At 41.6% G+C, this 18,035-nt stretch overlaps 1 long non-coding RNA gene across 1 annotated transcript; it reads left to right on the top strand.

Moving 5' to 3' along the window:
• The first annotated feature begins 13,463 nt into the window (after positions 1–13,463).
• LOC149975932 (uncharacterized) lies at positions 13,464–17,771 on the top strand. The gene is made up of 2 exons (XR_016488142.1): positions 13,464–13,725; positions 17,586–17,771. It is a non-coding gene; the product is annotated as an uncharacterized LOC149975932 (long non-coding RNA).
• Positions 17,772–18,035: the final 264 nt, after the last annotated feature.

Below are 18,035 nucleotides of genomic sequence, written 5' to 3'. Positions count from 1 at the left end.
AGACAGTAACTCTCCAGGAAAGCCCTGTATCAGAACACTCTGGATCTTGCGTCTGTTGTTTCTATCTTGATCTGGTCATCCTCATTGTAGTACTCCATTCCTCTGGAGCCTGATTGGTGTCACACTTTTTCCCCAGCCCCAGCTAACACACCTGATTAAACTAATTGCATTCCGAGGACCAGTTGTCCATCTCTATGATAAGGCTGTTACCATGATCACCTGGAAAACATAAATAGTGTCACAATTACTTTGTTTGCCAAATGTAGCAACACTGAAACCTCTTAAATACCAAGCAATGCTCTCATGTCTAACTTTCATTCTTGTGGTCGGCAAAGAAAGCAAAAACAGGTACCGGTACTCCTTATGTATAGCCTCATTATTGTTATTTTATTGGGTTACTTAATAGGTTACTATATTTCTTACTTCTTAAAGCTGCAATATGTAACTTTTTGAGTGAACCAACTAGATTCACATATAAATATGCCTTATAGATCTGTCATTCTTATTGAACGCAAGTCTAAGAAGCGGTATATCAATTCTATGTGCGCAATTTCTATGCTGTCCGTTCTTAAATTCAGATTTTGCGTCTTTTACTTTCGGTTTCGTACACCAGCTTCAAACAGCTGAAAATACAATATTTTGGGTTATGGAAATGATATTTCACAGCGGTTTAGATGCTGCAATGATTCTGTATACTTTATTTGTTTGTTTTGTCAGATAAACAGAAATTATGCTAAATATGAGAATTTTAGCAACCAGGAAATTGCAGAACGATTTCTGCATAGTGTATCTTTAACTCTGCATTGTTGGGAAAGGGCTCGTAAGTATGCATTTCATGGTCAAATCTGTTGCATTCGGCGGATTTTATTTTGATCTGTCACAAACATTCATTACATCAACGTGAGTCAATATGTTCCCAGAGTTGGATCATGTCTACATATGGTAGTCAATGAGAGATGAGGTGGGAATGTGATTAGTCTAGTTAGAACAGCATTTCCGAATCCTGTTCCTGGGGACCCACATTTTTGTTTTTCCCTAGCACTACACAGCCGATTCAAATGATTAACTTATCATGAAGTGTTGATGATTTGAATCAGATGTGTAGTGCTAATGCAAAAACAGTATATCTTCCTACACTGTCCCTGTCCCATACTGGGCTCGAACCAGTGATCCTCTGCTCGCAAACACACGTGACCTTCCTCAATGACAATGTACCAATGGTTTGTGCCACCCAAAAGGTAACAATTGGATGACTTCAACCGCAACATTTCAAGCTAGCTGTGGAGCTTAGGGCACTTTCTTAACTCTGTTACATGTTTGTATGTGATCATGTATTAGTGTATGTCTGATTTCTCTCGTGACCCACATGCCCTCGGCACTACTCATTCATGTCTACTCTCTCACTTAGACCATGGTACTGTACTTGTACTCCTCAGTCTTGCCTTCATCGTTCTTCAGTGAGACGAGGTGGTGGTATTGGGGGGCTGCCTTCTGTCTCATTCATCCGAGGCAGTCCTCTCCAGAGGAACACTGAGGGGGAGAGAAGGATTGTTGGAAAGGAGAGAAAATTGACATGTCTTATCAGTAAGTTATCAGTAAGTATCATTATTCCAAGATGGCATAGCAGTCAGACGTCCATTGTCCTCGTCTTGTCGTGTCCCGTGTATATTATATATATATTTACATATTTTCTCACACTCCCTGAAACACTTCAGCGAGCAGGCCTTTCTAATCGACCTGGCCCTGGTATCCTGGAAGGATATCGACCTCATCACGTCAGCAGAGGATGCCTGGTTATTTTTTTTAAATGCCTTCCTCACCATCTTAAATAGGCAATACATTTAGAACCAGGAACAGATATAGCCCTTGGTTCTCTCCAGACCTGACTGCCCTTAACCAGCAAAAAAACATCCTATGGCGTTCTGCATTAGCATCGAACAGCCCCCGTGATATGCAACTTTTCAGGGAAGTTAGAAACCAATATACACAGGCAGTTAGAAAAGCCAAGGCTAGCTTTTTCAAGCAGAAATTTGCTTCCTGCAACACAAATTCAAAAAAGTTCTGGGACACTGTAAAGTCCATGGATAATAAGAACACCTCCTCCCAGCTGCCCACTGCACTGAGGATAGGAAACTCTGTCACCACACATAAATCCACTATAATTGAGAATTTCAATTAGCATTTTTCTATGCCTGGCCATGCTTTCCACCTGGCTACCCCTACCCCGGTCAACAGCACTACACCCCCCACAGCAACTCGCCCAAGCCTCCCCCATTTCTCCTTCTCCCAAATCCAGTCAGCTGATGTTCTGAAAGAGCTGCAAAATCTGGATCCCTACAAATCAGCCGGGCTAGACAATCTGGACCCTTTCTTTCTAAAACTATCTTCCGAAATTGTTGCAACCCTGTGTCTATGTGTCTATGGGGGTGCCACAGGTTTCAATTCTTGGGCCGACTCTCTTCTCTGTATACATCAATAATGTCACTGTTGCTGCTGGTGAGTCTCTGATCCACCTCTACGCAGATGACACCATTCTGTATACTTCTGGCCCTTCTTTGGACACTGTGTTAACAACCCGCCAGACGAGCTTCAAAGCTATACAACACTCCTTCAGTGGCCTCCAACTGCTCTTAAATAAAAGTAAAACTAAATGCATGCTTTTCAACCGATCGCTGCCTGCACCTGTCCGCCTGTCCAACATCGCTACTCTGGACGGTTCTGACTTAGAATATGTGGACAACTACAAATACCTAGGTGTCTGGTTAGACTGTAAACTCTCCTTCCAGACTCACATCAAACATCTCCAATCCAAAGTTAAATCTAGAATTGACTTCCTATTTTGCAACAAAGCATCCTTCACTCATGCTGCAAAACATACCCTCATAAAGCTGAACATCCTACCGATCCTCGACTTCGGCGATGTAATTTACAAAATAGCCTCCAATACCCTACTCAATAAATTGGATGCAGTCTATCACAGTGCCATCCGTTTTGCCACCAAAGCCCCATATACTACCCACCACTGCGACCTGTACGCTCTCGTTGGCTGGCCCTCGCTTCATACTCGTCGCCAAACCCGCTGGCTCCAGGTCATCTACAGGACCCTGCTAGGTAAAGTCCCCCCTTATCTCAGCTCGCTGGTCACCATAGCAGCATCCACCTGTACCACGCACTCCAGTAGGTATATCTCTTTGGTCACCCCCAAAACCAATTCCTCCTTTGGCCGCCTCTTCTTTCTCTGCTGCCAATGACTGGAACGAGCTACAAAAATCTCTGAAACTGGAAACACTTATCTCCCTCACTAGCTTTAAGCACCAGCTGTCAGAGCAGCTCACAGATTACTGCACCTGTATGTAGCAGTGTGATGTTGTTCCCCTAGATTATGCACCAAGTTGCACACAAGGACCAATTCAAATAGGCCAGGTCAAGAGAGGATGTTAATAATTTGATAATAATATTAATAATTCAGGGTGTTTGATTGATTTAATTACAGCTGCATAGCTAATGTTATTCTTTGGTGTACAAACACTTTTTCACATCAATATTGTACATACATGTGATTGTAAAAGTTTTGTATATTTTGGTTTGGCCCATCGCGGGTTATTTGTATTTCCGTACCCCCTTACTGTTCCCTTTTGCCTGACCTTTGGCTAACAAGGTATGTTGTCCTTGGCTCCGAAATTGTTCAATATAAAACCGTGGTAATGTTACACAATGTACTGTTATGCAACCATAAGTTTGTTACATTGTGGATGATATAAAGATTTATGTTAACAAGTTTCAAAAAGCTCGCTAACTAGGGTATCTGTTGTAACTTGTGTGTACTTGGGACAGTGTTTGAGTGAGTGTCCATGTGCTTGCACAGGTGCCTGAGAGCTAGGACTTCGCCAAGATTTAACATAATGTGTGTTGTCTCTTCGTGTGCAGGTATGTCTTTTATTTTGTCCGAACTATGTTCTGTATCATTTTACTTGTATTGTATGGTGTGCTGTTGTGTATTGAATATGTGCACGCAGCACCTGTTATTTCCTTTTGGCGCTCTTTTGCCTGACCTTTGGCTGGCAAGGTGTCTGAGAGCCAGGACTGCGCCAAGGGTTAACATAATGTGTGTTGTCTCTTCGTGTGCAGGGCAAATAAAAATAATTCAACTAGCAGATCTTCAGTTGTGGCAGCGTCCTAATTAAAAAGTACACAACGCAGAACGAGCCACGCTACATGTACATAACCCATCTATAATTTAGCCCAAACAACTACCTCTTCCCCCTACTGTATTTATTTATTTATTTTGCTCCTTTGCACCACATTATTTATATTTCTACTTTGCACATTCTTCCACTGCAAATCTACCATTCCAGTGTTATACTTGCTATATTGTATTTACTTCGCCACCATGTCCTTATTTGCCTTTACCTCCCTCATCTCACCTCATTTGCTCACATTATATATAGACTTATTTTTGTACTGTATTATTGACTGTATGTTTGTTTTACTCCATGTGTAACTCTGTGTTGTTGTATGTGTTGAACTGCTTTGCTTTATCTTGGCCAGGTCACAATTGTAAATGAGAACTTGTTCTCAACTTGCCTACCTGGTTCAATAAAGGTGAAATAAAATAAATACAGGTATTCTGGTTGGAAAGGGGGTACTTCTCGAGGCAAATAATGCATTACTAAACCTTCTAAAAATAGATTGAGGGGCTTTGAGTCATTGAGGAGCTGAGGGGAAGATACTCACGTATACATGGAAAAGAAGCCACAAATGGAGTTGACTCTGTACGTCTCCTAGTTGAACATGTCACTGGCATCCCAGCCATTAGACTAACAGAGAGAGATACAAGGGATTAGTGGTTAGTGTGTGTCTCTCGCTGTATCTGTCACCAGAGTGGCATACTACGAAGCAAGCCAGATCTATTCAGGCTTTTATAAAGCTAGCCAGCATCAGTTAGTTTCACATTCCAGGTAAGACTTCATCCGTACGAAGGTGGATATTGCTCGTCAGCCTGCCACTAACTATAGCAGGCTTGAAATTGCACATGCATATGTGACACATGGCCAGTCGATCGCCAAACTCTTCATTGAGATAATGCTGAAACATCAATCCATGGCACATTTAATTTGTGCCAAAATCAAAATGTAAGAAAAGTTACCATACTATTTCAGCAGGCTGTGGTGTGAAATAGGCTTTTAGACGGGCCCTCTTTATTACTTTTTGTTAATGCCGTCTTTGGTGTGCTTTGGTGTTTCCCACTCCTATCTGTGGAACAGCTTGTTGGTTTGTGGCCGTATACATATAAGCCATAGAAGGGTTTTGGAACCTCTAACCCTGGCAATTTGACTGTTAACGTAATGGATGCACTAGCACTGTTCTCACAGTTCATCCCCAACAAGATGATCGTTGCGTCTGTGAATGTATGATTTTAGCCTTCTTATGCCACGATCTTGCCATCCCAGACACATTTTCAAGTCGTGGGTCAATTTTTAGGTCATAAACGATTGTCGGACATCTTGGCTCTTCAGTGTGACAGGGTCTAGGTCCTCCGATTAAGTACCAGTACGTAAGGTCATAGGCTCCAACAAAGTTCTGTCGATCCAAGTGACTGACCAATAGGAACATGGCCGAACCGAGTGTACGCACAATAATATGATTATTGTGAAAAGTCAGATTAACATAATAGTTTGATTTAAACTTTTACATTTTGTGCAAGAAGAACGATTTCCTTAATCTTGTTTCAGGCTACCTGATGGGATTTTTATAAATGCACAAAATCGGCAATTAAAACATACATTCTACCACAGCGGCCATGTTATTTTGGGGAAGCCTTTTCGAATTCTGAGTTAGGAGACATATAAGTGTGTATATTAAAAATATTTATAATATGCATAGGCCTACTATGAGTTTTTCCGAACTCACTTCACTTGCGCATAAGCATAGAGAGAGGCTTGCGCTCCTGGTGCCGGAAAAAGCACAGATCAAATACACAACTGCAGTTGATGTAGCCTACGTCGCCTGACGTAGCCTAGCAAGCCAATCGCAGAATGTGACAACAGAACTGAAGCAAATCTGGCCAGGAGGATTTTAATTTGTTAACATCGCACAGTATGACATGATAGTCGTAAGAGACTGAACCTGACGTATAGTTGAAATGTAGCATGAGGTCATAAAGACATATGGAGACATGCTCACCTCTATTGTGCCTTGCTGTGTCTCTACCTTTCTTTTTCTCTCCTTTTTATATTTTCTTTTCTGGTGCCCACTCCTGAAATACAGGTTTCATTACACTCCATTGAACAACAAGGCAGACCGGTCCAGTATATTAACCTCCAGCAGTCTTTAATAATGGTCTCATTGTTGGACCTTACGCTACTGTTATACAGTCTGCTACATTAGCTTGTAACACTGTTCAATACATTAGACTAACTCTGACAATAATAAAGGGGCTGAAGTCTACATCATTCCATACTACAGAACACTCCATTAGAACCTATTAACTTTCACTAGCTCGATGTGTGTGTTGCACCTGGAAGTGAGGTCAGTCAGTGGGCATGCCCGGTCTGTGGATGTTATTCCACCAGTGCAGTTTGTCCTGCTTATTAATGGCAATGAGAGAGTTGTGGAGCTCATTATACACAGACTTCACACCGGGAGAGAGAATGAGAAAGAGAGAAGGGGGAAAAAGAAAGATAGAAAAGGGAGAGAGTGGGGAAATTGGAGAAAAGGGCATGACAGAAATGTTTAGTGAGAGATGACATAAAGAAAGACCACCCACATCCACACACACACTCCTAGTAACAGTCTTACTGCAGGTGTAGGCCACCTCGCATTGTTGATTATGTCCATCATTGCTGATACTATTCCTCTTTTCCTCCTGTGGTTGGTAAAATATGAACTCCATCTCCTCCATGTAGCGAGGGGTGTAGTGGGTCACCTCCTCCAGAACCTTCTCAAAGCAGGGATCACACCTGGGGGTGTTGCATTGGCAGGATATGTACATACACACCCACCCACATACATAGACACAATGCCTTGCAAAAGTATTCACCCCCCCCTGTTTTTTTCCCTATTTTGTTTCATTACAGCCTGTAATTTAAATGGGTTTTTATTTTGCCCACCAAAACACACGGACCAGGCAAGGAGGGCATTAATCAGAGAGGCAATAAATAGACCAAAGATAACTCTGAAGGAGCTGCAAAGCTCCACAGCAGAGATTGGAGTATCTGTCCATAGGACCACTTTAAGCCGTACACTCCACAGAGCTGGGCTTTACGGAAGAGTGGCCAGAAAAAAGCCATTGCTTAAAGACAAAAATGAACAAACACGTTTGGTGTTCGCCAAAAGGCATGTGGGAGACACCCCAAACATATGGAAGAAGGTACTCTGGTCAGATGAGACTAAAACTGAGCTTTTTGGCCATCAAGGAAAACGCTATGTCTGGATTATTTAGTATGGTCAGGGCGTGAGTTGGGGTGGGCAGTCTATGGTTGTTTTTCTATGATTTGGGTATTTCTATGTTTCGGCCTAGTGTGGTTCTCAATCAGAGGCAGGTGTCATTAGTTGTCTCTGATTGAGAATCATACTTAGGTAGCCTGGGTTTCACTGTGTGTTTGTGGGTGATTGTTCCTGTCTCTGTGTTTGCACCAGATCGGACTGTTTTGGGTTTTCACGTTTCTTGTTTTTGTATTCAGTTGTTCATGTGTACATTTACGTATTAAAAGAACCATGGACACTTACCACGCCGCATATTGGTCCTCTGATCCTTTTCGCCTCTCTTCTTCGGAAGAAGAGGAGGAAATCCCTTACATATGCACGCTCAAGTTCTCTGTTTTTTTGTCTTATTTCTTGTATGTTTCACAAGAAAGCATCTTCAAAGTGGTAGGCATGTTGTGTAAATCAAACGATACAAACCCCCCAAAAATCTATTTTAATTCCAGGTTGTAAGGCAACAAAATAGGAAAAATGCCAAGGGGGTGAATACTTTCATAAGCTACTGTATATCAACGAATAGGCAATGGCACTAGAACAGTCTGCAGCATCCGTCCTCACCCTACTAGAATCTGAAGTCAAATGTCTACTGTTTGCTGATGATCTGGTGCTTATGTCACCAACCAAGGAGGGCCTACAGCAGCACCTAGATAAAAATTATTTTGCGTCTTCAAAGTGGTAGGCATGTTGTGTAAATCAAATGATACAACCCCCCCCAAAATAAATTTGAATTCCAGGTTGTGAGGCAACAAAATAGGAAAAATGCCAAGGGGGTGAATATTTTCGCAAGCCACTGTAAAGGCAGGTTTCCAGTAGAACATCATGTTTTTACAATATTACAATATTGAGAAAAGGGTAAATGTTCTTACATTGATTGGGGTTGTACTGTATTTTCAAATGTGATGATTGATTTATAAGATTTCCCAGCCCACATGGGTTTACAAGACACTACAGAACAAAATAACATTTTATAATTTATGCACATACAATAATCATGGCTGAAGCTACCATCTGGCCACATTATACAAAAAGTACATTTCTCCTTCTCCACACATTGTGAACAAACTGAGCAATCTCCATTTTTTTTTGAGGATTACTGGTGGATATCCTTGATCTAGATCACCCTCCCAATCACGCCAAATCCCTTCCACAGCATGATCATTACACAGATGCACCTTGTGCTGTAGACAAAAGGCCACTCTAAAATGTGTAGTTTTGTCACAACACAATGCCACAGATGTCTCAAATCAAATCAAAATCAAATCAAATGTATTTATATAGCCCTTCGTACATCAGCTGATATCTCAAAGTGCTGTACAGAAACCCAGCCTAAAACCCCAAACAGCAAGCAATGCAGGTGTAGAAGCACAGTGGCTAGGAAAAACTCCCTAGAAAGGCCTAAACCTAGGAAGAAACCTAGAGAGGAACCAGGCTATGTGGGGTGGCCAGTCCTCTTCTGGCTGTGCCGGGTGGAGATTATAACAGAACATGGCCAAGATGTTCAAATGTTCATAAATGACCAGCATGGTCGAATAATAATAAGGCAGAACAGTTGAAACTGGAGCAGCAGCACAGTCAGGTGGACTGGGGACAGCAAGGAGTCATCATGTCAGGTATTCCTGGGGCATGGTCCTAGGGCTCAGGTCCTCCGAGAGAGAGAAAGAAAGAGAGAATTAGAGAGAGCATATGTGGGATGGCCAGTCCTCTTTTGGCTGTGCCGGGTGGAGATTATAACAGAACATGTCCAAGATGTTCAAATGTTCATAAATGACCAGCATGGTCGAAAAATAATAAAGCAGAACAGTTGAAACTGGAGCAGCAGCACGGCCAGGTGGACTGGGGACAGCAAGGAGTCATCATGTCAGGTATTCCTGGGGCATGGTCCTAGGGCTCAGGTCCTCCGAGAGAGAGAAAGAAAGAGAGAATTAGAGAGAGCATATGTGGGATGGCCAGTCCTCTTCTGGCTGTGCCGGGTGGAGATTATAACAGAACATGGCCAAGATGTTCAAATGTTCATAAATGACCAGCATGGTCGAATAATAATAAGGCAGAACAGTTTAAACTGGAGCAGCAGCACGGTCAGGTGGACTGGGGACAGCAAGGAGTCATCATGTCAGGTATTCCTGGGGCATGGTCCTAGGGCTCAGGTCCTCCGAGAGAGAGAAAGAAAGAGAGAATTAGAGAGAGCATATGTGGGATGGCCAGTCCTCTTTTGGCTGTGCCGGGTGGAGATTATAACAGAACATGTCCAAGATGTTCAAATGTTCATAAATGACCAGCATGGTCGAATAATAATAAGGCAGAACAGTTTAAACTGGAGCAGCAGCACGGTCAGGTGGACTGGGGACAGCAAGGAGTCATCATGTCAGGTATTCCTGGGGCATGGTCCTAGGGCTCAGGTCCTCCGAGAGAGAGAAAGAAAGAGAGAATTAGAGAGAGCATATGTGGGATGGCCAGTCCTCTTTTGGCTGTGCAGGGTGGAGATTATAACAGAACATGTCCAAGATGTTCAAATGTTCATAAATGACCAGCATGGTCGAAAAATAATAAGGCAGAACAGTTGAAACTGGAGCAGCAGCACGGCCAGGTGGACTGGGGACAGCAAGGAGTCATCATGTCAGGTAGTCCTGGGGCATGGTCCTAGGGCTCAGGTCCTCCGAGAGAGAGAAAGAAAGAGAGAAGGAGAGAATTAGAGAACGCACACTTAGATTCACACAGGACACCAAATAGGACAGGATAAGTACTCCAGATATAACAAACTGACCCTAGCCCCCCGACACAAACTACTGCAGCATAAATACTGGAGGCTGAGACAGGATGGGTCAGGAGACACTGTGGCCCCATCCGAGGACACCCCCGGACAGGGCCAAACAGGAAAGATATAACCCCACCCACTTTGCCAAAGCACAGCCCCCACACCACTAGAGGGATATCTTCAACCACCAACTTACCATCCTGAGACAAGGCCGAGTATAGCCCACAAAGACCTCCGCCGACAGGATGACCACATCAGTGAATCAACCCACTCAGGTGACGCACCCCCTCCAGGGACGGCATGAGAGAGCCCCAGTAAAGCTTTGAGGGAGCATGCAATGGCATGATGACAACAGGAATGTCCAGCAGAGTTGTTTCCAGAGAAGCCACCTCTGTCTTTTTAGAGAATTTGGCAGTACGTCCACCCGCCACTACCTTTTTTTTAAGGTACAGTTGGAATCGGAAGTTTACATACACCTCAGCCAAAGACAATTAAATGTAAACTCAGTTTTTCACAATTTCTGACTTTTAATCCTAGTAAATATTCCGTGTCTTAGATCAGTTAGGATCACCACTTAATTTTAAGAATGTGACATTTCAGAATAATATTTTTTTATTTTTATTAATAATTATTATTTATTTCAGCTTTTATTTCTTTCATCACATTCACAGTGGGTCAGATGTTTACATACACTCAATTAGGATTTGATACCCTTTAAATTGTTTAACTTGGGTCAAACATTGCGTCTAGCCTTCCACAAGCTTCCCACAATAAGTTGGGTGAATTTTGGTCCATTCCTCCTGACAGAGCTGGTGTAACTGAGTCAGGTTTGTAGGCCTCCTTGCTCGTACACATGTTTCAGTTCTGCCCGCAATTTTCTGTAGGATGAGGTCAGGGCTTTGTGATGGCCACTCCAAAATCTTGACTTTGTTGTCCTTAAGCCATTTTGCCACAACTTTGGAAGTATGCTTGGGGTCATTGTCCATGTGGAACCAAGCTTCAACTTCCTGACTGATGTCTTGAGATGTTGCTTCAATATATCCACATAATTTTCCTGTCTCATGATTCCATCTATTTTGTGAAGTGCACCAGTCCCTCCTGCAGCAAAGCACCCTCCACAACCTGATGCTGCCACCCCAGTGCTTCACAGTTGGGATGGTGTTCTTCAGCTTGCAAGCCTCCCCCTTTTTCCTCCAAATATAAAGATGGTCAATATGGCCAAGCAGTTCTATTTTTGTTTCAATATGGCCAAGCAGTTCTATTTTTGTTTCATCAGACCAGAGGACATTTCTCCAAAAAGTACGATCTTTGTCCCCATGTGCAGTTGCAAATCGTAGTCTGGCTTTTTTATGGCGGTTTTTGAGCAGTGGCTTCTTCCTTGCTGAGCGCCCTTTCAGGTTATGCCGATATAGGACTTGTTTTACTGTGGATATAGATACTTTTGTACCTGTTTCCTCCAGCATGTTCACAATGTCCTTTGCTGTTGTCCTGTGGTTGATTTGCACTTTTCGCACCAAAGTACGTTCATCTCTAGGAGACAGAATGTGTCTCCTTCCTGAGCGGTATGATGGCTGCGTGGTCCCATGGTGGTTATACTTGCATACTATTGTTTGTACAGATGAACGTGGTACCTGCAGGCTTTTGTAAATTGGTGTTTGAAAAGGATGAACCAGACTTTTAGACGTCTAAAAATAAATCAGAGTTTTTTTCTGATTTCTTTTGATTTTCCCATGATGCCAAGCAAAGAGGCACTAAGTTTGAAGGTAGGCCTTGAAGTACATCCACAGATACGCCTCCAATTGACTCAAATAATGTCAATTAGCCTATCAGAAGCTTCTAAAGCCATGACAACATTTTCTGGAATTTTCCAAGCTGTTTAAAGGCACAGTCAACTTAGTGTATGTAAACTTCTGACCCACTGGAATTGTGATACAGTGAATTATTAGTGAAATAATCTGTCTGTAAACAATTGTTGGAAAAATGACTTGTGTCATGCACAAAGTAGATGCCAAAACTATAGTTTGTTAACAATAAATTTGTGGAGTGGTTAAAAAATAAGTTTTAATGACTCCAACCTAAGTGTATGTAAACTAAGTGTATGTAAACTGTATCTGTGACCAAAAGATGCAAATCTGTATTCCTGTCACGAACGAGAGACGGACCAAGGCGCAGCGTGATTGGAGTTCCACATCTTTATTAAGTGAAACTTAAAACAAACCAAGAAACAAACAACGACCGTGCAGTACTGAGGTGCTACATGCACTCTCTCAAAAACAATATCCCACAAAGCAGGTGGGAACAGGGAACCCTTAAGTAACCCAATTAGAGACAACGAACATCAGCTGCCTATAATTGGGAACCGACATAGAAATATATAACCTAGAACACCCCCTAGTCACGCCCTGACCTACTACACCATAGAGAACCAAGGGCTCTATGGTCAGGGCGTGATAATTCCCAGTCATTGTAAAATCCATAGATTAGGGCCTAATTTATTCATTTCAATTAACTGATTTCCTTATATGAACTGTAACTCATAAAAATCTTTGAAATTGTTGCATGTTATGATGATATTTTTATTCAGTATATTTTGGGTTCTGATGGGGTATGACAATTGGACTAAGCTCATGAGGCATTTATTATGTAAGTTATATTTTTCAATAATCAATTGGTGTGTGTAAAAAACGTATTAAACAATCACAGACCCTTTAAATGCTATAACTTATGGATGGCTCAAGAGCATAGCGCAACTGTCTTCCCCTATGATAACCCAAAATATTACAACCAGTTCTGGACAAAAAATTATTTTCCATTGATCTGACTTTTTTGTCCAGGACTAGGCTCAATTTGTGTCTGGGAAAACCTCCCCATAATGTTTAAAAGAGTGGAATGGGATGATGTCTTACACGAAAATGTTGTAACATGTTTACGTTACCAAATGTGACCACGTCATTACTTCACAGGAGAGGAATTTGAATGTTTGTTTTTTAAAGCCAGCAATGCCTTCTGGAACGTGAACTTTCATGTGCCTAAATAATAAACTTGTATTGAACCTGTAAATACGAATAAAATATTTCAATCACGAGCCTAATTGGTTTAGCCATGGAAAAAGCCAAGGAACCTTCCCACTAGCCATGATTGGCTGAGATAATGGATGGGTTGGACAATCCGGGAGATGAGTTTGGATTGGTCTGCCATGAGCTGCTCAGTATGTGTTGATAATACTTTCTACCGCAACGTTGTTGAAAGATATAAAGATATCTTTGAGAAGCCATTGAGAACTACTCAAATTGTGCTACTTTTCTCAACAACATTGATGCCCAGAATTTAGCAGGCGCTATCGAGAGATCAGTTGGAAAAAGCTGTGATGGGCTACTTTCTACACACGCACAGTCAGTGTGAACCAGAGTGACTTGACACAACCAAACAAGATGTAGCTACAAACAAAACTGAGTTAAATGGTTCCAGTCTGCCGTGACGCGTTCATCCATGTAAGAGTCTAGCTACATTTTCAGATATTCAAATTTTGTCATTTAGTTTGAAAGTCGTTTTCATTGCAAGCTAAAGAGTACTGTTCACTAGCTTGCAAATGTTTGCTGGCTCGCTAGTTAACATTCCCTGTATGATCTGTGTATTAATATTATTCGTATCAGATGTCCATTTGCATTGCCAGTTATAGCCTAATGTTAGCTAGCTAGCTAACATTTTTAACCTAGTTGGTTAGCTTTAGCTACCTGCAGAGTCAAACTACAGCTATTGGTAGTGATATAAGTGCTGATTATGCCGGTTAATTGTTTAGCTAGCTAGTTAGCTACATGTCTAAACAAAAGTCTCTACTTCGCAAAATGAGTAAATGACCCATCAAGTTAGCCAGGTGTGTCTGGGGGTGATTACGCCCATCTATTGTATTTCATGAACGTGTGTACATGTCTAGACAATTGTGACACATCTACTTAGCTAGATGTTTTTCACATGACCCATCAATTTAGACAAGTGTGTCTGGGTAAGCGTCATCTAAAAATTCTTTGGACACTTTCTGTTTTTGATATTGTTACTATGCAGATATGCAAGTAACCATTTCACTCTACTGTTTACACCTTCTGTATCCTGTGCATGTGACAAATAAACTTTTGATTTGATATAGTGTATGTTTGCCAGAGACGGTAATGTGAAGAACAACATGACCAGCACCAAAGTCAGATTAGGATATAGGCCAAGGACTAGATAAAGTGTATTTTTACCTGGAGTTTTTCCTTATTGTAGGTTACTGCTTTTACCAATTGTAGTCTTGAAATCTTTGGTTGTTTACTACACTACACACTCTGTTTAGCACATGGCCTCACATGTGAATCCTTAAAGAGATGGGTGGGGCTAAGGCTTAAGAGGGTGTGAACAATGCTGAATGGGTGTGTCAGGTGTACTGATAGCGAAGTCAGGTGCAGGAGAGCAGAGAGTTGTGAACAGGCGCACACTTTGTGAGGCAGGAGAAACCAACAGATGGACGCAACTGAGTCAAAACCTCCAGCCAATAGGCAAAATACAAAATGCGCAAAACAGTCACAATAATATATGTTTAGCATTAAACATCTTCGTGAACAACACGATATAAGCAAACCAGTCTGGCGCATCAACAATTAATACGTAACGCAGGCAATTTCACACAAAGACATGAGGGGGAACAGAGGAATAAATACATGCATTGTGATTGGGGAATGAAAAGCAGGTGTGCAGGGAACAAGACAAAACAAATGGATCAATGAAAAATGGAGCGGTGATGGCTAGAAAGCCGGTGACGTCGAATGCCGCCCGAACAAGGAGAGGAGCCGACTTCGGCGGAAGTCGTGACAGGGTGTAGACAAAGAAGAGCTCTCCGGTAGGCATGCCAAATTATTCTAAGTTTATTTTCTCAAAAGTGGGGTTACAAGTTTATCAAATTTCAAAGCAGAATGACTTTCTCATTGTTCCTCAACTGCAGTGTATGAGAGAACATTTTCTAGCTGAGTCTCTGCTTTTATCCAATGTAAAAAAACACCACATCTAATTTTGCCACGTATGACCAAATCTAGGTGGTGGGTCTCAAATACATTAAATGGGGTAAACCTATTCTAAGAGATTATACAGTGCATTCGGAAAGTATTCAGACCACTTGACTTCTTCCACATTTTGTTACGTTACAGCCTTATTCTAAATTGATTACGTTGTTTTTTTCCCGCTCATCAATCTACACACAATAGCAAATAATGACAAAGCAAAAAAAATATGTATTTTTTTGCTAATTTATATTAAAACATTTAAATATCATATTTACATAAGTATTCAGACCCTTGATGCTACAAGTTTGGCACACCTGTATTTGGGGAGTTTCTCCCATTCTCTGCAGATCCTCTCAAGCTCTGTCAGGATGGATGGGGAGCGTTGCTGAACAACTATTTTTAGGTCTCTCCAGAGATGTTCGATTGGGTCTGGGCTCTGGCTGGGCCACTCAAGGACATTCACAGACTTGTCACAGCCATTCCTGCATTGTTTTGGCTGTGTGCTCAGGGTCGTTGTCCTGCTGGAAGGTGAACCTTCACCCCAGTCTGAGGTCCTGAGCGCTCTGGAGCAGGTATCTCTTTGTACTTTGCTCCGTTCATTTTTGTCTCGATCCTGACGAATCTCCCAGACCCTGCCGCTGAAAAAAATCCCCACATGATGCTGCCACCATGCTTCACCGTAGGGATGGTGCCAGGTTTCCTCCAGACGTGAAGCTTGGCTTTTAGGCCAAAGAGTTTAATCTTGGTTTCATAGGACCAGAGAATCTTGTTTCTCATGGTCTGAGAGTCTTTAGGTGCCTTTTGGCAAACTCCAAGTGGGCTGTCATGTGCTTTTTACTAAGAAGTGGCTTCTGTCTGGCCACTCTACCGTAAAGACCTAATTGGTGTTGTGCTACAGAGATGGTTGTCCTTCTGGAAGGTTCTCCCATCTCCACAGAGGAACTCTGGAGCTCTGTCAGAGTGGCTATCGGGTTCTTGGTCACCTCCCTGACCAAGGCCCTTCTTCCTCGATTGCTCAGTTTGGCCGGGCGGCCATTTCTAGGAAGAGTCTTGGTGGTTCCATACTTTTTCCATTTAAGAATGATGGAGTCCACTGTGTTCTTGGGGACCTTCAATGCTACAGCAATTCCCCAGATCTGTTCCTCGACACAATCCTGTCTCGGAGCTCTACGAAGAATTCCTTCGACCTCATGGCTTTGTTTTTGCTCTGACATGCACTGTCAACTGTGGGACCTTATATAGACAGGTGTGTCCCTTTCCAAATCATGTCCAATCAATTGAATTTAACACAGGTGGACGCCAATCAAGTTGTAGAAACATCTCAAGGATGATCAATGGAAACAGGATGCACCTGAGCTCAATTTTGAGTCTCATAGCAAAGAGTCTGAATACTTACGTAAATAAGGTATTTCTGTTTTTAGTTTTTAATACATTTCCAAAAATGTTGCTTTTTTATCATGGGGTATTGTGTGTAGATTGCAGAGGAAATTGTTTTATTTAACCCATATTAGAATAAGGCTGTAACGTAACAAATTGTGGATAAAGTAAAGTGGTCTGAATTCTTTCCGAAGGCACTGTATTAGGCTTTTTGAGAGAAGATTTTATCCTAATCAACCCATCCAATGTGAGTACATCTATTGTTGAAGTATAGTTGCTCAATAAAGCTACAGTAGTCTAGCAGTAGTCAAGCTACTTATGCTGAAAAGCCTTGTTAGTGCTCAAGTCAAATGATCTTTTTAATTTTCTTTTGAACTTCCTGACATAAGCACATTTTTCACATAAAACACATTTTTTGTAATAATATAACTTACAAATGCCTCATGATCTCAATTCAATCATTTTACCCCACCAGAATCCAAAATATGAGCTTGTTTTAAAAAAATAGATATAAAATTAGATATCACGGATGGTCAGTCCTTGCAGTCATTGCTCCGTCTATTAATTTGAGAGTGGTAACATTTCTCAATTCCTGTTACTCAGCTGTTTACCAAATAAATCAGGGGGACTGTTTTGTTTATGTTTGCTTCCCATATATCCCCTTAAACAGATAAAATACATAATATGTCCATGTCAGTAATAACTTTTGATTATAAAGGTCACCATTGACTTGAATGGAATGGGGGTCGATTGTAACGCTTGATAAAACTGACCCTACCTGTCAGTCTTGAAAAAAAACTTTCTGTTTTAGAAAGAGACCACAAGATTGACATGTGTGAGTGAAAATTATGAGGTAGCCTTGAGGTTACTTCCGCTTTACATGCCTCTGGACCAGGCATGCGGAACTAAGAATTTCATTATGTTTTTATATTTTCTTTTAGAAAATAAAAGTTGAGAAGTGACCAGGATGAGGCCACTGATGATCCTCTCTCCAGTCTCCATATGGAATCAACTATCATCTGTGATGTCATCACTATCAATCAATCAATGGTGGTAATGTTGTATTGTTGACCCACCGTTTGGTTGACATGTCATGTTGTGATCATCCAATAAACTATCGCAGTCAATGTATGAGAATTTATGAATAGATTTTTGTCCACAGTGCCCTCAAGATTTTTCTCCCCACACTAGAGACTGATTAACTATAATGAATTATATTGACACACACACACACACACACACCATGTGCAATCTCAATTGGGAAAACCAAAGGTCCATAACTTTGTGTAGATTGATAAATGTAATAATCATCTCATGACCTATTTGAGGTAAAATCATGCAACTTTGTTAACATGATTAAAGATGTTAAGCGTCCAGGATCCAAACAACCC

This window comes from Oncorhynchus mykiss, chromosome 17 (assembly GCF_057628025.1).
Source record: "Oncorhynchus mykiss isolate SJ-2025 chromosome 17, ASM5762802v1, whole genome shotgun sequence".
In the NCBI taxonomy this organism is placed as follows: Eukaryota; Metazoa; Chordata; class Actinopteri; order Salmoniformes; family Salmonidae; genus Oncorhynchus; species Oncorhynchus mykiss.
Note: the sequence above shows the minus strand (reverse complement) of the source record. Positions and strands in the feature narration are given on the sequence as shown.